Below are 26,536 nucleotides of genomic sequence, written 5' to 3'. Positions count from 1 at the left end.
ATTAAATCCGAGCCTCGATGGGCTCTCAGGTTACCCTGTGAATCGGCTCGAAGAGCCGATTGACCCATGGTTCGTATTGGATCTCCGATAACATGGGGGTCCTGCTTTATCAATACCAAGTTAAATCAATCTACGACGGTCTAGGGTTTTCACCACATAATTGGAACGTCCTACACGTAATTGAGCCTGGCAGATACGAAAGATAACAGAAACTAGTCCTAGAAGAGGCCTAAAAACCAACACAGAGTCGATTCCCGGAACAACCCCTCTTGGATCGGCAAACCGTACCTTACGCACTACTGGATCGTTCAACCCGTTTGCAAGGCCTAACCATGTGGATATCAAACTAATCCTTGGAGAACAAGGAACAACCATAACAGATCAGATCTACTAAATTAAAACCAAACAAGATGCTGCCCTTACACCTAAGATAGGTGCAAAGGCAGCTAGATATTTAGGGGCAACATAACTAAGCAAACATATCAGAAAAGTATCAATGTTAGCCCCAAAACATCTATGATAACAGTATTACTCGCCATCAACAAGGCTTCAGTACGAGCAACACAAAACAACGAATAAACTGATACTGCTCAGATTGCAAGATGCGATCTGGGCAGCATGACGCTTACCCGGAAGAAACCCTCGAAACAAGGGGTGGCGATGCGCCTAGATTGTGTTTGTTGTGAACGTGATCGTCCTTCTTTCTCAATAACCCTAGGTACATATTTATAGTCCGTAGACTTTCTATCTTTGGAATAAACCTAACTGTGTACGAACCAAACTCTATCTCTTAATTCTAAACTGAAACGTAATCTACCATAATGTACAGATATACGGGCAATCTAGCCCAAACTCTCGCATGAGGCCGATTCAGAAACACTTTATGTGCATATCCTCTAAGCCCATCTCAATCACGGCCCATCTCTTTATTGGCTGAAATCCGGCGATAACACATGCCCCCCTGGTTTTGGCAATAATAATTCCAAAACCACTCTGTTTTCCTTCATCGGGTTACGCGTTGCAGAGCAAAACCGCCACAGTGCCCTTCCATCATGATTCCTTGCCTTCTCAACTTCTCCGTACTGCACGATTTGACAGTTTTGGCACCGCATCCTCGAAAACTGCCATATCATTGAATCATCCTCCACTATATCCCCTTTATTTAACCTCATCCAAGCAGTTCGCCTCCTCATCCTCTTGTTCTGCATTAGCAATCGAAACCCCCCTCCTCTGCAACCATGTACTCCTCCTCTGCCTCCTACTCTTCGGGTCTCTCCTTCCAATCCTCCTCCTCCCGTGAGCCGACGCCGGAGTACGACCCGATGGCGGCGTACGAAGCCCTCGCCCCACTGCATTGGGACGAGGCGGATTGGGATTTCGCCGTCGGGTCAGAGGATGACGAATCCTTGACCGCCGGGGAGGATAACCTCCAGTTCCTCGTTAGCGGGGAGTTGGAGGAAGAGAGCGACGACGACGCTTTCTCCTGGGGCGAGGACATCTCCTCCGATGAAGAGGATGAAGCGGAGGACGACACCTCCTCCGACGAGTACCCGCCGGCGAAGCGCTTCCGCGCCGGGTCGGACGACGACGACGACGACGACGAAGAAGAAGAAGAAGCCCCTGCCGACGGCTTCAGCAGCAGCGACGAGGACATCGCCGGCAGCAGCGCCAATGGCAGCGAGGACGGCGACGACGAGGGCAGCGACATCAGCGACGGCGCCGACCCCTAGACTAGACTACTAGAATAGGGCTAGTAGTAGTACATTAGGTAGCAGATCTGCCTTTTGTGAGCAATCGGCTCTTCTTGTAAAAAACCCTCTTCATCAATGAAGAATGCTTCTATGTCTGATTTTTCCGATTGTCAAAGTAGGTCAACGCACAAAGAGCCGATAGCAACGCATCGGTCTTTTACCATAAAACGCCAGTAAGGCCAAACTCAGTTACCCATTTAGACAAGTCCAAACGGACATTCCCCAAATTCAAACGGTAGCCTGCGACCCTCGTCTGAAGGACCAAACTCAGATCCCCAATTTCCCATCGAACAGATTCAACTCGCGGCAACGCAAATCCCAAATCCCCAACCGCGCAGATTCATCTCCGTCGGCGAATCAGATGGCGGAATCGTCCAACACCAACGCAACGGTCTCTGGCCTGAAGGTAATCTTTAACTGCCCCTCGCCATCTGAGCATAGTGTTAGAACTAATAGCAAACATCTGAATTAATGCCTTATTCCACCATTAATTTTAGGTATCAGACATTCTATTGCCGCATCCTTCTCTTCCAAACTCTCTTTGTCTTGGCCCCGTACTATCGAGAGTCCTGCCCATCTGATTTCTTGCAAGGCCAATAGGATCCCATTCGTGAACCAGAATTTAGATCTAACTTCTTGGGCCGACTGCTTACGAGCCTGGCCTAACCCTCCTGAAGATTGGGTTTCCTGGTACAGTAGAGTATCCAAAACTTGCCAATCCAAATGGGAAACCACAGGAATAGCCGATGCTCTGTCCTTATCATTGTCTCCCCTTGAGAAGCATGAAAACCTTCTAAAAACCATCGGCTACTTCTGGTCTGATGCTCTGAACTGCTTCATGTTCGGCCACGGCCCCATGACACCAACTCTGCTAGATGTGGTAATGATCACTGGCCTAGACGTCACATCCCCCAGCCCCTCTGCTTTTATGCTGCCAAGGGTTCCTTTCAAACTCTCCTCCAAAACAGAGTGCACAAACTGGGGTGCTTACCTTCAACGCCACATGAAAAATAAAGGCCCTGTAACAGAGAAAGAACACACGGTCTTCCTAAATTTCTAGTTGGAACACTTCATATTCTGTGGTCCTTCACTTGCTCCGACCAAGAATTATCTTCCGTTGGCCTATGAACTTGCCAGAGGCACCCAGCTTGGCATCGGCAAACTGTTCCTTGGAGAGGTCTATCGATATCTCCAACTAATGTCCGTCAAATTATCTTCCCAACAAACAGTCAAAACAGGAGGTCCCTGGTGGTTTATTCAGCTATGGGCTCAGCTGTATTTCCAAAACCATATCCCAAACTTCCCACTTTTGGCCACTTGCACCTTTCCAGATGCTAACGGGAAGCAGATCCGATGCACTAGCTACGGCCAAGCCTTGTATAGCCTTCCAGGTAGTAAACTGATCCCCAAGGAAGCATCAAAATGGTTCAGCATTTTCTTCCAAGGCCTGGACAATCCTCTCTTCTTTCCTTACACTGAATCAGAAAATTTTGAAAATCCAGTCTCCTTCAGGCTAGACAGCTTTGCCGATGACCCCAGCACCCGGCACTTGTATTCCACCATGATCCGTCCCTCCTTCCTTACAGTTGGCATGAGCACATCAAACAGAATAATCAAACCTGGTTATGAGTCCTACCAGCCGGTCGTAGCAGCCCGGCAGTTTGGCCTTGGGCAGGTGTCTCCCCACTTCTTCCTCCACCATTTAACTGAGAGCAGAGCTGACTTGCCCGAAGTCCTCACCGGTCAGAGGTGTTACTCTTTCTTTGATGCTCTAGCCATCCCAGTCCCTAACAACCTCTCTTTCACCTCATCAACCGATGGTTTTGAGACCTGGTGGTCAATGTGGAAAACTCATGCCTTCAGGAGAGCTCTGGGACCGTTGCTGAAACAACTCGATGCTGAATATAATATCCCCGCAGAATAGGTACTACCACTCACAAATTTTCTTGAAGTGGCTTACAATGACTTTTATAACCTTGCTCTGTCTCCTTGCAGCAACAAGATGGTCCAGAACCTACACATGATGACGGCTCTCCCTTTGAATTCTTCCCACCGGCTCCTGTGGTCCTCTTCTGCAAAAGCTCGCCACCCTTGAAAAAGGTCGTGATGCAGAGCCAGCCGATTTCACCAAAATCGGCTTCCAAGAGCAAAGTATCTTCCGGGCCAGCTGCCCCCCGAGCCCCAACCAAGGCGAGAACGACGGTGAGGAAAGTAGCCGCCAGGAAAACTTTGAAAATCCGGAGCCCTTCTCCAAATCAAGAGAGCTTGCACGTACGTTGATCCATGCCTTAACTGATTTCATCTATCCTTATGGGCTTCTGCAAACATGCTTGCGCTTACTAACTCTTCTTTTATAGGCCTCCACCGAAGACAACTCCAGCGAGGAAACACAATCCAGTCGAGGGGATCCGAGCTCGGGCAACTCTGGGAAAATCACCACGCAGAGCCAGCCAGATTTGCCACCATCGGCTTCCAGGAAAAAGCCAGTTCCTGAACCTATTGCCCCCAAAGCTCCAATCAAAGCGGGGCAGGGCGGTCAACGCACAAAGAGCCGATGCACCAAGAGGACTCGAAAGGCACCGCAAGCCCCTTCATCAAACCAAGAGGCTTCAAATGTAATTACCCTCCATACTCTCCCTGGCTCATCTTTCATGCTAATCCATTGCTGCTCACATCGGCTAACCACCTCCTTTGCAGACTGATGACACTTCTAGTGGGGGAGTCGAGGAAGTACAGATGTCCTCCGCAAACCTGGATCCAGTAATCCCTGAAGGTGCCGTTGACAAGGTTGCCAATTTGGCCAAGCCCCCAGCAGAAACACAAGAGCCGATTACCTCATCATCGGCTGTCCCCTGGTCTCAGGAGAGGTATACTCCTTTCGTTTGGCTTACCCTTCCCTTTTGCTGCATACTGACGCTGTTTCTGTTTGTCATACTGACGCTGTTTCTGTTTGTCAGGGTTGTGACCTCTCGGGCTTGCTAACGTTCGACCCTGAATCCATCGAACCAGCTCCTTCTACAGCATGCGATGAACCACGACCCAGCGCTGTCCTACATCAATTCCAGCGTCTCAAAGCCCTGCTTTCCTCCCCGATCGAGACGTTGGTCGAAAACCCCGTGGAAGTGAAAAGCGTCCTTGAAGAAATTAAGCACCATCTCCCGGTAACGTTGCAGGTGAAACTTTGGCCAGTTGTGACTCTGTCTGTCTATGGGTCAAGGGTGAAGTTAGCTCGTCGGAGAATCGATCTACGCCACGCCCAACTTCCGTTGAAAGCCGACATTGCAGACAAATGTCAGCGGCTCAATGAGAAAAAGGCGGCCTTAGATGTCAGAACTGACACCTCTGTCAGCACCGCCGAACTTGAGACCTTGCGAAAGGAATTGGAGGACCTTGAAGAGAGGGTCCGGGCAACCAAACAGCTTATTTACGATAAGGAAGCTCTTATTGCCCGCTCCCAAGAGGAAGCATAAGGCCTCAAAGCTCAACTGAAAACTGATCTGGCAGAAATACGTGCCCTGAACCAACAGCTAGTGACGGGCAAGGACGAAGATGACGAGGCCGAGATCGCCGAGGTGGATCGTGTCCGTGCTGACGCTCTCCGTGCCTTCGAGGTATTCCTTAAGTAGAGGCATTCCTTTAGTAGAGCCTATCCATGTAACCTGATACCTGCTCGTAACAGTTTGTACCTCTAGAGTCGATGGCTGCGCATCGGCTTACCTGCTCGTAACAGTTTGTACCTCTAGAGTCGATGGCTGCGCATCGGCTTTTTAGTCTAAAGTCGATGTCTGTGCATCGGCTGTGTTTTGCGTCATGTTGGTTTGTATATATTTTTTTTTACCGGCCGATTTCATGCATCGGCCCCCATATTTCACTGTCCATCATCCCACATACTTGGGAAATATTTCTTGAGATGCTGACCATTGACAGCCACTGGGAACTTCACACCGCTCAACTCCTCGAGCATGTATGCGTTACCCTTTAAAACTTGGTCGACCCTGTACGGCCCGTGCCAATTTGGAGACCATTTACCATACGTTGCATCATTAGTCCGCAATGGCAATACAGCTTCCCATACCAGATCACCAACGCGGAACTCCTTTGGTCTCACCTTCTTATTATATGCGCGAGCTACCTTGGCTTTGTTCTCTTTAATTTTCTCAAGCAACCACAGTCTAAGTTCCGTTAGATCCTCAATGCTATCACTCATCAGGGCTGCATATTCTTCAGTTGTTAAATCATTCTGAAACGTAATACGTCTCGACCCAGCCGTGATTTCCCAGGGAAATACGGCTTCTTGTCCATAGACCAGATGGTATGGCGAGGTTTTTATCGCTCCATGACATGACATGCGATAAGCCCACAGAGCCTCTGACAATACCTCGTGCCAACGTCTAGGGTGCTCATCGACTTTCCTCTTAATCAGCTTGATAAGGCTCTGGTTGGACACTTCAGCTTGCCCATTTTCTTGAGCATAGTATGGAGAAGATTGAATCAACTTAATTCCCATGTCCTCACAGAACTTTCTAAACTCGCGAGAAATGAATACCGAACCTCCATCGGTCGTGATAGTCTGGGGAATCCCGAATCTATGAATGACATGTTCTTTCACGAAATTGATAACATCTTCTGATTTCACTGACTTCATAGGGACGGCCTCCACCCATTTAGTGAAATAATCTGTAATGGCCAAAATCCACGCATGGCCTTTGCTCGATGGAGGATTGATTTTGCCGATCATATCCATGCCCCAACCTCGAAATGGCCAAGGCTTGATGATGGGGTTCATTGCTGATGCGGGTACCGTCTGAATTTTCCCAAACTTCTAACACGCTTGACACCCTTTATAGTACTTAAAACAATCCTCAAGCATGGTGGGCCAATAAAACCCCGATCGCCTGATCGACCATTTCATCTTGTGAGCCGATTGGTGAGTTCCACAGGCGCCTTCGTGTACCTCGTGTAAGAGCCGATTTGACTCGGTTGGTCCCAGACATCTGAGAAGTAACCCTTCCAAAGTCCTGTAGAACATGTCATCCCCAATAAGGACATACTTCATGGCCTTGTACCTTATCGTTTAGGTGCCCCCCGAGCCGGATCTTTCAAGTAATTGAAGATATCGGCTCTCCAGTCATCCGGTTCCAAGAACTGTACATGAACATCGGCTCCACCTGCTACGTCCTTGTAGCCTGACGCCATTTGTGCGAGATCGTTCGCCTCGGTATTTTGCGACCTCGGGATCCAATTAAAGTTTATGTATCTAAATTGTGCCATCAGCTCACGGCATTGCATCCATAATGGGAAGAGCGACTCGCTCTCACATTTGTATTCCTCCGTGAGCTGGGAAATCACCAATTTTGAGTCTCCAAAAAGTTCCACTGCTTCTGCCCCGGCTTCCATAAGCAACTCCATTCCCTTCCGTATTGCTTCATACTCAGCGACATTGTTGGTGCAAGGGATAGGTAGCCTGATGGAGAAGGAATATGTTGCCCCCCGGGGCGACATGAGTAGAATGCCGATGCCGCAACCATCATCACAAGCCGATCCATTGAAAAACATGGCCCATGCATGCACAGACAGTGCTGCTATATCAGTGTTGATTCGTTCAGCAATAAGATCGGCCAACACCTGTCCCTTGACTGCTTTCGCAGGCTGATACCGGAGATCAAATTCCGATAATGCAAACATCCACTTACCGAGTCGGCCTTTCAACACAGGAGCCGACAGCATATGTTTGATGACATCTGATTAGCATATGATGACAATTTCCGCTGACAGCAAGATGTGACGAAGCTTGGTGCAGGTAAAAAATAGGTAGAGGCACAACTTCTCGATCTCAGGGTACCTAGTCTCTGCATCCAACATCCTTCTGCTGAGGTAGAAAGCAACTCTCTCCAGACCATCATAAACTTGCACCACCACTGAGGCGATGGAAGTGTTAGCTACTGACAAGTAAATATAGAATGGTCTGTCTTGCTGGGGCGGAACCAACACAGGTGGCTTCGTTAGATACTCTTTAATCTCGTCAAACGCTCGCTGTTGCTCTGCCCCCCAGCGAAACTCCTCATCAGATTTAATTTTCACCAATCCCATGAACGGCTCGATTTGCCCTGACAGATTGGAGATGAACCTTCTGACGAAGTTGATTTTGCCGATGAGAGACTGGAGTTCCTTCTTCGTGGTAGGTGGCTTCATTGTTCGCACTGCCTCCTGACTTTTCAGGCCGATCTCAATTCCGCGTTCATGAACCAAGAAACCCAAAAATTGACCGGCCGTTACACCAAAAGCACACTTCTTTGGATTCATTGTTAGCCCGAATTTTCTAGTTCGGTCGAGGATGCGTCGCAAATCCTCCAAGTGTCCTTCTACTGAAACAGACTTGACTACCACGTCATCAATGTAAATCTCCACCAACTTGCCGATCAGATCATGAAAGATGTAATTCATGGCTCTTTGGTATGTTGCGCCAGCATTTTTCAGTCCAAATGTCATGACTACATATTCAAACAAACCCACCGAACCTGGTACTCTGAATGCAGTCTTGTGTATATCTTCTGGAGCCATAAAAATTTGGTTGTAGCCGGCATTGCCATCCATGAAACTTAAAACCTTATGACCAGCAGCTGCATTGATCAGTGTCTCTGCTACCTGCATGGGATACTCATCCTTTGGAGTGGCTCTATTGAGATCCCGAAAATCTATGGCGACGCGCCATCGGCCGTCCTTTTTCTGTACAGGTACGATATTAGAAATCCACTCAGCATACCTGCATGGCCTGATGAACCCGGCGTTCAACATTTTCTCGATCTCTTTCTTGACTTCTTCTAAAATTTCGGCCTTCATCTGTCGTGCTCGCTGCTGGAACGGCCGAAATCCTTTCTTAAGAGGGAGCCGATGCTCAATGATGCTCCTGTCTAACCCGGGCATCTCTGTGTAATCCCAGGCAAAGCAATCTGGGTATTCTTTCAACAAAGCTATCATCAGGCCCCTCAGATGCGGATCTAACTTTTTGCTGATAAATGTTGGTCGTGGCTTATCCCCAGGACCAATGTCAATCTCTTCTAGCTCATCAGCCGAAGTAAATCCATATCCTAGCTTTCCGTCGCCTGCTAGATAGATGCTGAACACAGGCAAAACGTATGGTGAGGATAATTTGGGACGATTGCTGGAATCGGCCCCCTTTTCGATTGCATTGCTCAATGAAGGTTTACAACTTATTTGTGCTCTGCTACGGGAGGGAGTCTCCCTACTACGACTACGTGACATGCTTGAGGTGAGATCATTGCTTTTTATTTTTTGGGGCCGATCGCAGGGATCGGCCTTGCCACGTACGTCCATTGACTTTGCTCTTGCTACTCTGTCAGGCCGGTGGATAAGACCAGCCTCACCCCGTTTTTTGTAGCTTCGATGCGCTCACAGCCGTCCAAACTAACTCCAGAGATCGGCTCTTGGTCTTCTGCGTCCCAAATATTCATGCCAGCTATTGAGATCTCGATCGAGTCATCTGCATGAATGACCTCCACTTCATCTCCATCCCACTGTATCAGGCATTGGTGCATTGTGGATGGAATGCAGCAGTTGGCGTGAATCCAATACCTCCCTAGCAGGACAACGTAGGTGCTTTTACTGTCAATGATGAAGAATGATGTAGGGATGGTTTTTCGGCCCACGGTTAGATCCACGTTCAGAACGCCTTGCGTTTCTGATGCTTGGCCGTTGAAGTCGCTTAGTGTGACGTTGGTTTTGATCAGATCTGCGTTAGAGCGTCCCAAACGCCGTAGCATGGAGTATGGCATTATATTGACTGCCGCTCCCGTGTCAACCAACATCTTGCTGACAGGCTGCCCGTTGATATAACCTTTTAGGTACAGGGCCTTCAAATGTTTGTAGCTCTTCTCTCGTGGCTTTTCAAAGATAACTGGCCGTGGGCCGCAGTCAAACTGTGCTACCAGCACTTCTTCGGTTCTTGGAGCACAAAACTCCGACGGAAGTATGAACACCATATTTGTGCCAGCCGATGCCTTCGCATCGGCTTTTATTTGTTTGGGGCGCCATTCTTTCTTCTGTGGACGAGTCTCCGCCTCCAAAGTTTGCTGAATTTTCACGGCCAGATCGGGCCGCGCATTCCTCAACGTGTGCAGGTATTGCGCCTCGGCTTCCTCCAAGCTACGTAGCCGCTGAACCCTACGCTTTTGGGAGTGACTGAGTCCATTAGGGCACCACCTTGGCCGGTGGTATCTATCTTCTTCTTCATCTTCTGAATCCTCGAAACCTTCCGCTCGAGATGACTCAGCTCATCTGTTCTGAGATGGGAGAGGCCCTAGACGTTTGAACATTGAAACCTCACCTGTGTCCTCCTTCTGCTGTCTACATTCTGGGCAGTTGTCGATTGTAGGCAATCGGCTCATTCCTGAATCCCAGCAGTGCTTAAAGAAAGGACAATCCCAGTGTCTGTCCATGTCTTCCTGCTCTCTCGACTTCCCCTTAGCGCGGTGCTCATATCCTTCGTCGTCTCTATCATACCGACGATATTTTCCGTTGTCTACATCAGACCGACGATATCTTTCGTTATCTATGTCGTACCGCCGGCGTCGGTCGTACTGACGCTCATATTTGTTAAGGAGATGCGCAGAGAGCGGTCGTTGATACCGCACGTTTCTCACTTGTTCCTCGGTGATGTACCGTCTTTCATCATATCGGGGCCGGTCGCGTGGGCCGGCCTCCTCCTTTTCCTTGCCACGGGAGTGACCGATTTCTTCCTTATCCCTGCCATGGTGGTATACATGCCCTGCCATGTTAACACCGAATGAGAAATCTAGCTGACGCCTCGTGGAGTGATTGTGTTCCACCATGTTGACGCCAGGAAACGGTTGCGTATCCACTTTCATGGCAAACTGACCAAAGATCAAATGGCCTTGTTCTATCGCCGTTTGGATCTGCCGACGCAACTCTTTGCAGTCATTGGTGATATGGGTGAACGAGTGATGCCACTTGCAGTACGGTCTCCCATTCATTTCTTGCGCCGTAGGGATTTTATGGCCTTCGGGTAACTTCAGCTGTTTTTCCTTAAGCAATAAATCGAATATCTGCTCAGCTTTGCTTACGTCGAAGTCAAACCCTTTTGCAGGCCCTTGTTGTTTCACCCATTTGCAGGACACGGGATCTGCACCCCGAGCCCATTCAGCCACGGCTACTTCCTGGTCTTCTGCAGAGTCCCCAACTTCTTCTGTCTCGACCAGGCCTATCGGGCGTTTGAACTTTTCTTGGTACAATTCTGGGTGGCGCTGCTCATACAATGTTAATTTCTGGGCCATGTGCGCTAGTGAATTGTATTCCACTTGGAAAGCCAGGTCCTTGATCGGCGCTGCGAGGCCCAACACTGCCAGATCGACTGCTTCTTTCTCAGTTAAACGAGCCGAATAACATCGGTTCTTGACAGTCCTGAAACGCTGAATGTATTCCGACACCGTTTCTCCCCGTTTCTGCCGCACCTACGCCAGATCGGCGATGCCAGCCTCGGTAGCTTCTGAGTGATATTGAACATGAAACTGCTCTTCCAGTTGCTTCCACGTCCGGACTGAATCAGGTGGCAACGAGGTATACCACCCAAAAGCTGGTCCTGTGAGAGATTGCGCAAAAAATCTTACACGTAACGGGTCTGATGCTGAAATCATGCCCAACTGTGCCAAATATCAGCTCACATGCTCAATTGAGCTAGACCCTTCTGATCCATTGAACTTTGAGAACTCAGGGAGCCGATACTTGGGCGGCAGCGGAATCAAATCATATTCGTTGGGGTACGGCTTGGAATAGCCGACTGTTCTCCTCTTTGGCACGATGCCGAACTGGTCTCTCAAGATTGTACTGATTTGTTCCACGGTATGAGCTGCAGGGGCTGAGCTTTCATGACTCGTTCCGGTGGCATATTTAGCTAGCCACGCCTGTTTATCGGCGTCCGCTCCAGAAATCTCTCCTGCTGCAATCTGGTTCGTGCGCGCCAAGTTATTGCAGTCCGGCACGTATGTGCACACGTATCCATGTGGGATTTCTTTAGGCGGCTCATGCAGGAATTGGTAATCGCCAGGATCGCCTCCAATCTTGTAGACGACGTATGCCGGTGAACCCGGTGGCTCTGGAGCTGCAAGCGCGAATGGCAGCTGCGGTCTGGTTTGGAACGGTATTTCTCCCTGGTGAGTCCCTAGGGCAGGCCCTGACGGAGAGTACTGATGCTTCATGATTTCCTGAACCACGCGAACCGCAATGCGCTCGAAAGCGTTCACCAAGCTCTCAGAATGACGGTGTAGAGAATGAGCCACCATGTAATTAACTTCCTGGCGCAGAGCTCTGGTGCGTTCCTCTGAAGGGACAGACAGATCTACTTCATCGAGAATGCCTTCGGGTGAGAACCCTTTCCACCTAATGCCATGTTTACGGGTCCTCTCGAAAGAGCCGATGAGATCGGCTTCGAAGACAGCTTTAAAATCATCATATTTCTTCTTGTGCTCCTCAGGCAGATCTTCGTACGTGATTGGTGCGTCCGCCATCTCAGCTGCAGATGTTGACGCAGTTGCTGTAGAAGGTCCCATCGGGCGTGCCAGAATGTGTTGCCTGCCAAAACCCACCGGCGAGCAGCGACGAGCAACACGAAGATCCGGGAGGCTCCCCGAGCGGCTGGTGGGCCCTGGTCCCTCGGGCGATGGCCCGCAAAGATCCGGCACACATCCTGGCTGTTGCGAGGGCGTGCCACCTGACCTATACCTGGTCAGGAAGGTGATGGATTGCTTCAATTAGTTTCCTGCATGGCAGACACGTAAACATTAAATCCGAGCCTCGATCGGCTCTCAGGTTACCCTGTGAATCGGCTCGAAGAGCCGATTGACCCATGGTTCGTATTGGATCTACGATAACATGGGGGTCCTGCTTTATCAATACCAAGTTAAATCAATCTACGACGGTCTAGGGTTTTCACCACATAATTGGAACGTCCTACACATAATTGAGCCTGGCAGATACGAAAGATAACAGAAACTAGTTCTAGAAGAGGCCTAAAAACCAACACAGAGTCGATTCCCGGAACAACCCCTCTTGGATCGGCAAACCGTACCTTACGCACTACTGGATCGTTCAACCCGTTTGCAAGGCCTAACCATGTGGATATCAAACTAATCCTTGGAGAACAAGGAACAACCATAACAGATCAGATCTACTAAATAAAAACCAAGCAAGATGCTGCCCTTACACCTAAGATAGGTGCAAAGGCAGCTAGATATTTAGGGGCAACATAACTAAGAAAACATATCAGAAAAGTAGCGATGTTAGCCCCAAAACATCTATGATAACAGTATTACTCGCCATCAACAAGGCTTCAGTACGAGCAACACAAAACAACGAATAAACTGATACTGCTCAGATCGCAAGATGCGATCTGGGCAGCATGACGCTTACCCGGAAGAAACCCTCGAAACAAGGGGTGGCGATGCGCGTAGATTGTGTTTGTTGTGAACGTGATCGTCCTTCTTTCTCAATAACCCTAGGTACATATATATAGTCTGTAGACTTTCTATCTTTGGAATAAACCTAACTGTGTACGAACCAAACTCTATCTCTTAATTCTAAACTGAAACGTAATCTACCATAATGTACAGATATACGGGCAATCTAGCCCAAACTCTCGCATGAGGCCGATTCAGAAACACTTTATGTGCATATCCTCTAAGCCCATCTCAATCACGGCCCATCTCTTTATTGGCTAAAATCCGGCGATAACACACCGCCACCACCGCCAAGCTACTTTGACCCTTTTCTTCCGATAACTTGTGTTTGCTTGTTCCGGTTTGAGTGCCTTGTTTGTGAAACTAACCCGCAGCTCCGAAGCAAGCGACGACATCCGAGGCACCCCGAACTTGCAACCGTACTCTTGACACCACCGCCATCATCGCAAGTTGTGTGTTCATCACCGCCTAACATCTTAGGTATAACTTGCATTCCCCTTGTAACCCCTCTTCTTTTGCGATCTATCCTATAGAGCATTGCTTATCAAGTGTTGCGAGACATTGCACGTGGCCCCGATTGTGAGGTGTGTGTGTAGTGTGGAGTCAAGCTTCTAAGCAATACTCGTGTGGCAAAATAGCAAAAGCGAGCCTACGCTAACATAGTGCGAGAAAAAAGCCGCAAAAACACAAAAAGAGCAAAAGAGTGCAAGTGCCGCCATACATACAAATACAAAAAGAGTGTCAAGTGCCACCAAATACAAAAGAGAAAAAGCTTTTAAGCAAAAGAGAGAAAAGAGAAGAGAGGCCGCGTGTGAATCTTGTTGTCTCTCCGTTGCAACCAAAGCTTTGCCTCTCCTTGTGTTAGTGTGACACCGAGCATCCTTACATACACTTTTCCGCTCACTTTTTGGTTGCACTAACCCCGCCTATCCCATGTGTGCGTTCCACAACTTTTCCGTGTTTATAGTGATCTTCACTTTGACATTTGATTTTTGGTCCTCACCCACTTTTAACAACATACTTGATTTTGGATTTCGTCTTTTGGTTTTCCACCATACTCACCTAACACCATATTTGCTAGCTTTTGCGTGTGTCTTTGTGTGAGTGCCCGATACAATTGTTTTTGCTCTCGGTTTGTTGGATCGCCCCAATCTTATCATACCACGGTAAGGTTGCGAGGTAGTGTTCTTCCACTAACACCCACCAGATAGATCTTGTTGTGCTAACATGGATAGCGAAGAAGAAGATACGGAGAAGTACACGGAGCACTTCGAGGAGGATACCCCTTCAAGCACCGCGGGTGTGGAGGAACATGTGGAGCTCTACTCCGACTATGGCTCCGCAAGCATCATCGGCATGTCCGACATCGAGGAGCTCGACAACGACCATGGCTCCCCAAGCATCACTGACATGACCGACATCGAGGAGCTCTACTTCGACAATGGCTCAACAAGCATGGACGACATGGTGGAGCGCCACCTTGAGGACGACTTCGACGAGCTCTACATCGACAATGGCTCACCAAGAATGGACGACATGGTGGAGCAACGCCACGAGTACGACATCGACGACATGGTAGAGCAATGCCATGCCTTCGACATCGACACCATGGCGGAGCCTCACCTAGACTCCACAATGAACAACGACGGTGCTCCCACGTACCCCTACTTGGCCAATGGAGCTACATATGAAGATAGAGGACCTCCACGATGGCACCATCATATGGATCATCAAGAGCGTCCCCATCATGATCGTCATCGACACTCGTCTCCGAGCTCCACAAGGCGCCACCATGAGAGTGCTTATGCACAAGATCGTCGACCTCAAGTACATCATATGGAGCATCAAGAGCGTCCCCAACATGATCGTCATCGTCACTCTTCTCCGAGCTCCACAAGCAACATGCCAAGTCGCATAAGCCATCATCTAAGCATGGCAAGGACCATCATCGACTCACACCATCTCATGATAGTCGTCGACCACTGATACGTCTCCAATGTATCGATAATTTCTTATGTTCCATGCTACTTTATTGATGATATCTACATGTTTTATACATACTTTATGTCATATTTATGCATTTTCCGGCACTAACTTATTAACAAGATGTCGAAGAGCCAGTTGCTGTTTTCTGCTGTTTTTGGTTTCAGAAATCCTAGTAAGGAAATATTCTCGGAATTGGACGAAATCAACGCCCATGATCTTATTTTTCCACGAAGCTTCCAGAAGTCCGGAGAGGAAATGAAGTGGGGCGACGAGGCAGCCACACACCAGGGCGGCGCGGCCCAGGCCCTGGCCGCGCCGGCCTGTGGTGTGGGCCCCTCGTGGCGCCCCCTGACCTACCCTTCCGCCTACTTAAGCCTTCGTCGAGAATAACTCCAGTACCGAGAGCCACGATACGGAAAACCTTCCAGAGACGCCGCCGCCGCCAATCCCATCTCGGGGGATTCAGGAGATCGCCTCTGGCACCCTGCCGGAGAGGGGAATCATCTCCCGGAGGACTCTTCACCGCCATGGTCGCCTCCGGAGTGATGAGTGAGTAGTTCACCCCTGGACTATGGGTCCATAGCAGTAGCTAGATGGTCGTATTCTCCTAATTGTGCTATCATTGTTGGATCTTGTGAGCTGCCTAACATGATCAAGATCATCTATCTGTAATGCTACATGTTGTGTTTGTTGGAATCCGATGAATAAGTGAATGCTATGTTATGTTGATTATCAATATCATCTATGTGTTGTTTATGATCTTGCATGCTCTCCGTTGCTAGTAGAGGCTCTGGCCAAGTTTTTGCTTGTAACTCCAAGAGGGAGTATTTATGCTCGATAGTGGGTTCATGTCTCCATTAAATCTGGGGGAGTGACAGAAACCTCTAAGGTTGTGGATGTGATGTTGCCACTAGGGATAAAACATCAATGCTATGTCTAAGGATATATTCGTTGATTACATTACGCACCATACTTAATGCAATTGTCTGTTGTTTGCAACTTAATACTGGAGGGGGTTCGGATGATAACCTGAAGGTGGACTTTTTAGGCATAGACGCATGCTGGATAGCGGTCTATGTACTCTGTCGTAATGCCCAATTAAATCTCACAATACTCATCATAACATGTATGTGCATGGTCATGCCCTCTTTATTTGTCAATTGCCCAACTGTAATTTGTTCACCTAACATGGTTATTCTTATGGGAGAGACACCACTAGTGAACTGTGGACCCCGGTCCATTCTTTTACATCGAATACAATCAACTGCAATACTCGCTCTACTATTTTCTGCAAACATCATCATCCACACTATACATCTAATCCTTTGTTACAGCAAGCCGGTGAGATTGACAACCTCACTGTTACGTTGGGACAAAGTACTTTGGTTGTGTTGTGCAGGTTCCACGTTGGCGCCGGAATCCCTGGTGTTGCGCCGCACTACACTCCGCCGCCATCAAACTTCAACGTGCTTCTTCGCTCCTACTGGTTCGATAAACCTTGGTTTCTTACCGAGGGAAAACTTGCCGCTGTACGCATCACACCTTCCTCTTGGAGTTCCCAACGGACGCGTGTTGTACGCGTATCAAGACCGTTTTCTGGCGCCGTTGCCGGGGAGATCAAGACACGCTGCAAGGGAAGTCTCCACCTCCAATCTCTTTACTTTGTTTTTGTCTTGCTTTACTTTTATTTACTACTTTGTTTGCTGCACTAAAACAAAACACAAAAAAATTAGTTGCTAGTTTTACTTTATTTGCTATCTTGTTTGCCATATTAAAAACACAAAAAAATTAGTTACTTGCATTTACTTTATCTAGTTTGTTTTATTTACTATTGTTAAAATGAGTAATCCTGAAGTTGAAGTTCGCTCGTTTAAGCAACAAGGGGGAGAATGTTTAAAAGATGCTTGGTATAGAATTAGTGATGCCCATAATAGGTGCACTAAGAAACACTCCACCACTATCCTACTCAGGAATTTTTATGTTGGTATCTCTAGCTGGAATAGGTATGTTCTTGATCGTCTCGCGGGAGGTAACTTTCTAAGTACTCCTGCCTTAGAAGCTAGTTGCATTATTGAGAGTCTATTTGGAATACCACCTGTTAATGAAGTTAAAATTTAAACCTCTCTTGAAGATGTCATGAAAAAGTTGGAAACTATAGAGCAAAACCTTCCAAGTATTGAGACTAAACTGGGAGAATTACTTAATAGCACTGATAAACTTGATAAATCTCTAGGTGGAATTAATGAGAGAATTGCCATCTTAGAAGCTTGTGCTATTCATGATAATCAAACCCAAAGGATTAGTGAACTTGAAGAGGCTATGAGAACATTGGGTTCAACTTTTTCTTCTATTAAATTTAAGGAGAAAGCTTATGTGGGTAAGGAGCAAAAGTTCATGTATGTCTCTAAGGTGCCTAAACAAAAAAACCATTATAGGCCTAAAATTTACAAGGCTCTTAATACCACTATAGATAACGGAGCATCCAACGCTTCATCTCTTGACAACACTTGATACACACTTTCTGCGCCTAGCTGAAAGGCGTTAAAGAAAAAGCGCTTATGGGAGACAAGCCATGATTTTACTACTGCACTTTTATTTTATATTTGAGTCTTGGAAGTTGTTACTACTGTAGCAACCTCTCCTTATCTTAGTTTTGTTGCATTGTTGTGCCATGTAAAGTCTTTGATAGTAAGGTTCATACAAGATTTGGATTACTGCGCAGAAACAGATTTCTTGCTGTCACGAATCTGGGCCTAATTCTCTGTAGGTAACTCAGAAAATTCTGCCAATTTACATGAGTGATCCTCAGATATGTACGCAACTTTCATTCAATTTGAGAATTTTCATTTGAGCAAGTCTGGTGCCTCTTAGAAATTCGTCTTTACGGACTGTTCTGTTTTGACAGATTCTGCCTTTTATTTCGCATTGCCTGTTTTGCTATGCTTGATGGATTTTTCTATTCCATTAACTTTCGGTAGCTTTGTGCAATGTCCAGAAGTGTTAAGAATGATTATGTCACCTCTGAACATGTGAATTTTGATTGTGCACTAACCCTCTAATGAGTTGTTTTAAGTTTGGTGTGGAGGAAGTTTTCAAGGATCAAGAGAGGAGGATGATACAATATGATCAAGGAGAGTAAAAGCTCTAAGCTTGGGGATGTGGTTCACCCCTGCATATTTCAAGAAGACTCAAGCGTCTAAGCTTGGGGATGCCTAAGGCATCCCCTTCTTCATCGACAACATTATCAGGTTCCTCTAGTGAAACTATATTTTTATTCCATCACATCTTATGTACTCTGCTTGGAGCGTCTGTTTGTTTTTGTTTTTTTTGTTTGAATAAAATGGATCCTAGCATTCATTGTGTGGGAGAGAGACACGCTCCGCTGTTGCATATGGACAAATATGTCCTTAGTCTTTACTCATAATGTTCATGGCGAAGGTTGAATCAGCTTCGTTAAATTGTTATATGGTTGGAAACGGGAAATGCTACATGTGGTAATTGGTAGAGTGTCTTTAATAATTTGATACTTGGCAATTGTTGTGCTCATGTTTAAGCTCTTGCATCATATACTTTGCACCTATTAATGAAGAAATACATAGAGCTTGCTAAAATTTGGTTTGCATGATTGGTCTCTCTAAAGTCTAGATATTTTCTAGTAAGGGTCGAACAACAAGGAAGACGGTGTAGAGTCTTATAATGCTTACAATATGTCTTTTATGTGAGTTTTGCTGTACCGCTTCATACTTGTGTTTGTTTCAAATAGCCTTGCTAGCCTAAGCCTTGTATCGAGAGGGAATACTTCTCATGCATCCAAAATCCTTGAGCCAAACATTATGCCACTTGTGTCCACCATACCTACCTACTACATGGTATTTCTCCGCCATTCCAAAGTAAATTGCTTGAGTGCTACCTTTAAAATTTCCATTCTCTATCTTTGCAATATATAGCTCATGGGAAAAATAGCCTAAAAACTATTGTGGTATTGAATATGTACTTATGCATTTTATCTCTTATTAAGTTGCTTGTTGAGCGATAACCATGTTTCTGGGGACGCCATCAACTACTCTTTGTTGAATATCATGTGAGTTACTATGCATGTTCGTCTTGTCTGAAGTAAGGGCGATTTACCATGAGTTGAATGGTTTGAGCATGCATATTGTTAGAGAAGAACATTGGGCCGCTAACTAAAGCCATGATCCATGGTGGAAGTTTCAGTTTTGGACAAATATCCTCAATCTCATATGAGAATATTAATTGTTGCTAAATGCTTATGCATTAAAGCGGAGTCCATTATCTGTTGTCTATGTTGTCCCGGTATGGATGTCTAAGTTGAGAATAATCAAAAGCGAGAAATCCAATGCGAGCTTTCTCCTTAGACCTTTGTACAGGCGGCATAGAGGTACCCCTTTGTGACACTTGGTTAAAACATGTGTATTGCGGTGATAATCCAGGTAATCCGAGCTAATTAGGACAAGGTGCGGGCACTATTAGTACACTATGCATGAGGCTTGCAACTTGTAGGATATAATTTACATGATGCATATGCTTTATTACTACCGTTTACAAAATTGTTTCTTGTTTTCAAAATCAAAGCTCTAGCACAAGTATAGCAATCAATGCTTCCCTCTGCGAAGGGCCTTTCTTCTACTTTTATGTTGAGTCAGTTCACCTATTTCCTCCCATCTCAAGAAACAAACACTTGTGTGAACTGTGCATTGATTCCTACATACTTGCATATTGCACTTGTTATATTACTTTACATTGACAATATCCATGAGATATACATGTTATAAGTTGAAAGCAACCGCTGAAACTTAATCTTCCTTTGTGTTGCTTCAATACCTCTACTATGAATTTATTGCTTTATGAGTTAACTCTTATGCAAGACTTATTGGTGCTTGTCTTGAAAGTACTATTCATGAAAAGTCTTTGCTATATGATTCAATTGTTTACTCATTGCATTACCATTGCTTCGAATCGCTGCATTCATTACATGTGCTTACAATAGTATGATCAAGATTATGATGGCATGTCACTTCAGAAATTATCTTTGTTATCGTTTACCTACTCGGGACGAGCAGGAACTAAGCTTGGGGATGCTGATACGTCTCCAACGTATCGATAATTTCTTATGTTCCATGCTACTTTATTGATGATATCTACATGTTTTATACATACTTTATGTCATATTTATGCATTTTCCGGCACTAACCTATTAACAAGATGCCGAAGAGCCGATTCTTTGTTTCAAGCATTTCGGTTTCAGAAATCCTAGTAAGGAAATATTCTCGGAATTGGACGAAATCAACGCCCAGGATCTTATTTTTCCACGAAGCTTCCAGAAGTCCGGAGAGGAAACGAAGTGGGGCGACGAGGCAGCCACACACCAGGGCGGCGCGGCCCAGGCCCTGGCCGCGCCGGCTTGTGGTGTGGGCCCCTCGTGGTGCCCCCTGACCTACCCTTCTGCCTACTTAAGCCTTCGTCGAGAATAACTCCAGTACCGAGAGCCACGATACGGAAAACCTTCCAGAGACGCCGCCGCCGCCAATCCCATCTCGGGGGATTCAGGAGATCACCTCCGGCACCCTGCCGAAGAGGGGAATCATCTCCCGGAAGACTCTTCACCACCATGGTCGCCTCCGGAGTGATGAGCGAGTAGTTCACCCCTGGACTATGGCTCCATAGCAGTAGCTAGATGGTCGTCTTCTCCTAATTGTGCTATCATTGTTGGATCTTGTGAGCTGCCTAACATGATCAAGATCATCTATCTGTAATGCTACATGTTGTGTTTGTTGGGATCCGATGAATAAGTGAATGCTATGTTATGTTGATTATCAATATCATCTATGTGTTGTTTATGATCTTGCATGCTCTCCGTTGCTAGTAGAGGCTCTGGCCAAGTTTTTTCTTGTAACTCCAAGAGGGAGTATTTATGCTCGATAGTGGGTTCATGTCTCCATTAAATCTGGGGGAGTGACAGAAACCTCTAAGGTTGTGGATGTGCTGTTGCCACTAGGGATAAAACATCAATGCTATGTCTAAGGATATATTCGTTGATTACATTACACACCATACTTAATGCAATTGTCTGTTGTTTGCAACTTAATACTGGAGGGGGTTCAGATGATAACCTGAAGGTGGACTTTTTAGGCATAGATGCATGCTGGATAGCGGTCTATGTACTTTGTCGTAATATTAAATCTCACAATACTCATCATAACATGTATGTGCATGGTCATGCCCTCTTTATTTGTCAATTGCCCAACTGTAATTTGTTCACCCAACATGCTTATTCTTATGGGAGAGACACCACTAGTGAACTGTGGACCCCGGTCCATTCTTTTACATCGAATACAATCAACTGCAATACTCGCTCTACTGTTTTCTACAAACATCATCATCCACACTATACATCTAATCCTTTGTTACAGCAAGCCGGTGAGATTGACAACCTCACTGTTACGTTGGGACAAAGTACTTTGGTTGTGTTGTGCAGGTTCCACGTTGGCGCCGGAATCCCTGGTGTTGCGCCGCACTACACTCCGCCGCCACCGCTTCTTGGCTCCTACTGGTTCGATAAACCTTGGTTTCTTACTGAGGGAAAACTTGCCGCTGTACGCATCACACCTTCCTCTTGGGGTTCCCAACGGACGCGTGCTGTACGCGTATCAACCACTACCACCTCATGGTCTCCATCGAAATACGTCACCACATGATCTTCGCCGCCTCAAGCCACCTCATGATCGACATCGACCAATATCCCCCAAGGATCATCGACGACACTCATCAAGCCATGGTGATGAAGCACGAAACGAGAGCCTCGACATGAAGGAAACAAACACCATCATAGGGTGTCTACCACTCCAATGGTGGAGAGGGCACATCAAGAGGACCTCCCTCATAAGGCGACTCCCACATCTTGTGCCACCACCACAATGGCCCCTACCTCGTCACATGCCTATGGACTCCGATGCTACAAGTGCAAGCAACAAGGCCACCCTCCACGGGAAAGTCCCAATCTCCTATGTGAGGTGTGCAAGGCCAAGGGTCACGTGGCATGGCAATGCACAACGTCAAGCGGCAAGACGCTCTACTTCAACGAGCTAAATGCACAAGTCCCCAAGATGCCTATAGCGCCCACACTTCAAGATGAAGATCTACAAGGTCAACTCAAGGATGATGTGGATCCGAGCCTAGCTCCCTACTACACCACGACGCCACCGCTCGAGGACGACTTGGGAGGCGACAGAGTTGAGCATGGTGAGCATGGGATTATCCCTTCACCTATGGAGGCGCATGGAGTTGAGATGGTTGAGCATGGGATTCTCCCTTCAACCAAGGAGGCGCATGGAGTTGAGATGGTTGAGCATGGGATTCTTGATACGCGTACATCACGCGTCCGTTGGGAACCCCAAGAGGAAGGTGTGATGTGTACAGCAGCACGTTTTCCCTCTGTAAGAAACCAAGGTTTATCGAACCAGTAGGAGCCAAGAAGCACGTTGAAGGTTGATGGCGGCGGAGTGTAGTGCGGCGCAACACCAGGGATTCCGGCACCAATATGGAACCTGCACAACACAACCAAAATACTTTGCCCCAACGTGACAGTGAGGTTGTCAATCTCACCGGCTTGATGTAACAAAGTATTAGATGTATAGTGTGGATGATGATGTTTGCAGAGAACAGTAAGAACAATGTTTGCAGTAGATTGTACTCGATGTAAAAGAATGGACCGGGGTCCACAGTTCACTAGTGGTGTCTCTCCGATAAGAAATAGCATGTTGGGTGAACAAATTACAGTTGGGCAATTGACAAATAAAGATGGCATGACAATGAACATACATATTATGATGAGTAGTGTGAGATTTAATTGGGCATTACGACAAAGTACATAGACCGCTATCCAGCATGCATCTATGCCTAAAAAGTCCACCTTCAGGTTAGCATCCGCACCCCTTCCAGTATTAAGTTGCAAACAACAGACAATTGCATTAAGTATGGTGCGTAATGTAATCAACACAAATATCCTTAGACAAAGCATTGATGTTTTATCCCTAGTGGCAACAGCACATCCACAACCTTAGAACTTTCTGTCACTGTCCCAGATTAAATGGAGATATGAACCCACTATCGAGCATAAATACTCCCTCTTGGAGTTACAAGTAACGACTTGGCCAGAGCCTCTACTAGCAACAGAGAGCATGCAAGATCTTAAACAACACATAGATGATAGATTGATAATCAACATAACATAGTATTCCATATTCATCGGATCCCAACAAACGCAACATGTAGCATTACAAATAGATGATCTTGATCATGTTAGGCAGCTCACAAGATCCAACAATGATAGCACATGAGGAGAAGACAACCTTCTAGCTACTGCTATGGACCCATAGTCCAGGGGTGAACTAGTCACACATCACTCCGGAGGCGATCATGGCGATGAAGAGTCCTCCGGGAGATGATTCACCTCTCCGGCAGGGTGCCGGAGGCGATCTCCTGAATCCCCCGAGATGGGATTGGCGGCGGCGGTGTCTCTGGAAGGTTTTCTGTATCGTGGCTCTCGGTACTGGGGTTTTCTCGACGAAGGCTATATGTAGGCGGAAGGGTAGGTCAGGGGGCGACGCGAGGGACCCACACAGCAGGGCGGCGCGGCCCAAGGCCTGGCCGCGCGGCCCTGGCATGGTGTCGCCTCATCGCCCCACTTCGTTTCCCTTTCGGACTTCTGGAAGCTTCGTGGAAAAATAAGACCCTGGGCGTTGATTTCGTCCAATTCCGAGAATATTTCCTAACTAGGATTTCTGAAACCAAAAACAGCAGAAAACAGCAACTGGCTCTTCGGCATCTTGTTAATAGGTTAGTTCCGGAAAATGCATAAATATGACATAAAGTATGTATAAAACATGTGAGTATCACCAATGGAAAAAAATATGGTGACATGCTAAGAAAAAGCGTAAACCACAACATCAGTGCCGACGAGCCAACGGGAGTCTCAAAACAAGATACTCCTCGGGCTGGCGAGGCTCCTGCTTGTAAAAATTAAAGTCAAGCAAACCTGCACGATATTTCAACATCTATTCTCCACCATTCGAAATTGATGAGGCATGATGAGAGAGAATGGTATGGCCAAAACATAGGTCACACTACCATCTCCACGTTTACTGACGACAAGGTGATGAAAAACAACAAATATGTGTCTCACGATATACCTCCACATGAGTAGTTAAATGGGAGCCAGGCTAGCAATATATACTAGCAGGCCACGGAGCACATAGTATCCCAAATTGTACTTCATATTTGTTATCTTCAAGATTAATAAAATACCTTTTTCTCTCTTTTGTTTTTTGTACGCATTACAATCCTTATCCACGGAGTTAGCTGATTTTCTTCGACAAGGAAAAGTTCAATTACCGTGGCAACGCACGGACATTCAGCTAGTCATCAATAAAGTAGCATGGAACATAAGAAATTATAGATACGTTGGAGACGTATCAGCATCCCCAAGCTTAGTTCCTACTCGTCCTCGAGTAGGTAAATGATAACAAAGATAATTTCTCAAGTGACATGCTATCATCATCTTGATCAATACTATTGTAAGCATATGTAATGAATGCAGCGATCCGAAGCAATGGTAAAGAAAATGGTTAAACAACTGAATCATATAGCAAAGACTTCTCATGAATAGTACTTTCAAGACAAGCATCAATAAGTCTTGCATAAGAGTTAACTCATAAAGCAATAGATTCAAAGTAAAGGCATTGAAGTAACACAAAGGAAGATTAAGTTTCAGCTGTTGCTTTCAACTTGTAACATGTATATCTCATGGATAGTTGTCAATGCAAAGTAATATGATGAATGCAAATATGCAAGTATGTAGGAATCAATGCACAGTTAACACAAGTGTTTGCTTCTAAGATAGAAAGAATAGGTAAACTGACTCGACATAAAAGTAAAAGAAAGGCCCTTCGCAGAGGGAAGCAGGGATTGCTATATTTGTGCTAGAGCTTTTATTTTGAAAACATAGAGAGATCATAAAAGTAAAGTTTTGAGAGGTGTTTGTTGTTGTCAACGAATGTTGTGGGCACTCTAACCCCCTTGCCAGACAGACTTTCAAAGAGCGGCTCCCATGAATTTTTTTATTTTTGGGTGGCACTCCTTCCAACCTTTGCTTTCACAAACCATGGCTAACCGAATCCTCGGGTGCCTGCCAACAATCTCATACCATGAAGGAGTGCCTTTTTATTTTAGTTTTATTTAGATGACACTCCTCCCCACCTTTGCTTTCTCAAGCCATGGCTAACCGAATCCTCGGGTGCCGTCCAACAATCACATACCATGGAGGAGTGTCTATTTTTTTGTAAAATTATGAAGGTTAATTAATTGGGGCTGGGAACCCCATTGCTAGCTCTTTTTGCAAAATTATTGGATAAGCGGATGAAGCCACTAGTCCATTGGTGATAGTTGCCCAACAAGATTGAAAGATACAACACCACATACTTCCTCATGAGCTATAAAACATTGACACAAATAAGGGATGATAAATTTTGAATTGTTTAAAGATAGTACTCAAGCAATTTACTTTGGAATGGCAGAAAATACCATGTAGTAGGTAGGTATGGTGGACACAAATGGCATAGTTATTGGCTCAAGGATTTGGATGCACGAGAAGTATTCCCTCTCAATACAAGGCTTAGGCTAGCAAGGTTATTTGAAGCAAACACAAGTATGAACCGGTACAGCAAAACTCACATAAGAACATATTGCAAGCATTATAAAACTCTACACCATCCTCCTTGTTGCTCAAACCCTTACCAGAAAATATCTAGACTTTAGAGAGACCAATCGTGCAAACCAAATTTTTAGCAAGCTCTATGTATTTCTTCACTAATAGGTGCAAAGTATATGATGCAAGAGCTTAAACATGATCTATATGAGCACAACAATTGCCAAGTATCACATTACTCAAGACATTATACCAATTACCACATGTAGCATTTTCTGTTTCCAACCATATAACAATTAACGAAGCAGTTTCAACCTTCGCCATGAACATTAAGAATAAAGCTAAGAACATATGTGTTCATATGCAACAGCGGAGCGTGTCTCTCTCCCACACAATGAATGCTAGGATCCAATTTATTCAAACAAAACAAAAACAAAAGCATACAGATGCTCCAAGTAAAGCACATAAGATGTGACGGAATAAAAATATAGTTTCACTAGAGGAACCTGATAATTTGTCGATGAAGAAGGGGATGCCTTGGGCATCCCCAAGCTTAGATGCTTGAGTCTTCTTGAAATATGCAGGGA

The sequence above is a fragment of the Lolium perenne genome, chromosome 2 (genome assembly GCF_019359855.2).
Source record: "Lolium perenne isolate Kyuss_39 chromosome 2, Kyuss_2.0, whole genome shotgun sequence".
NCBI lineage: Eukaryota > Viridiplantae > Streptophyta > Magnoliopsida > Poales > Poaceae > Lolium > Lolium perenne.
The sequence above is the reverse complement of the archived record's forward strand: the minus strand, read 5'-3'. Positions refer to the sequence as shown.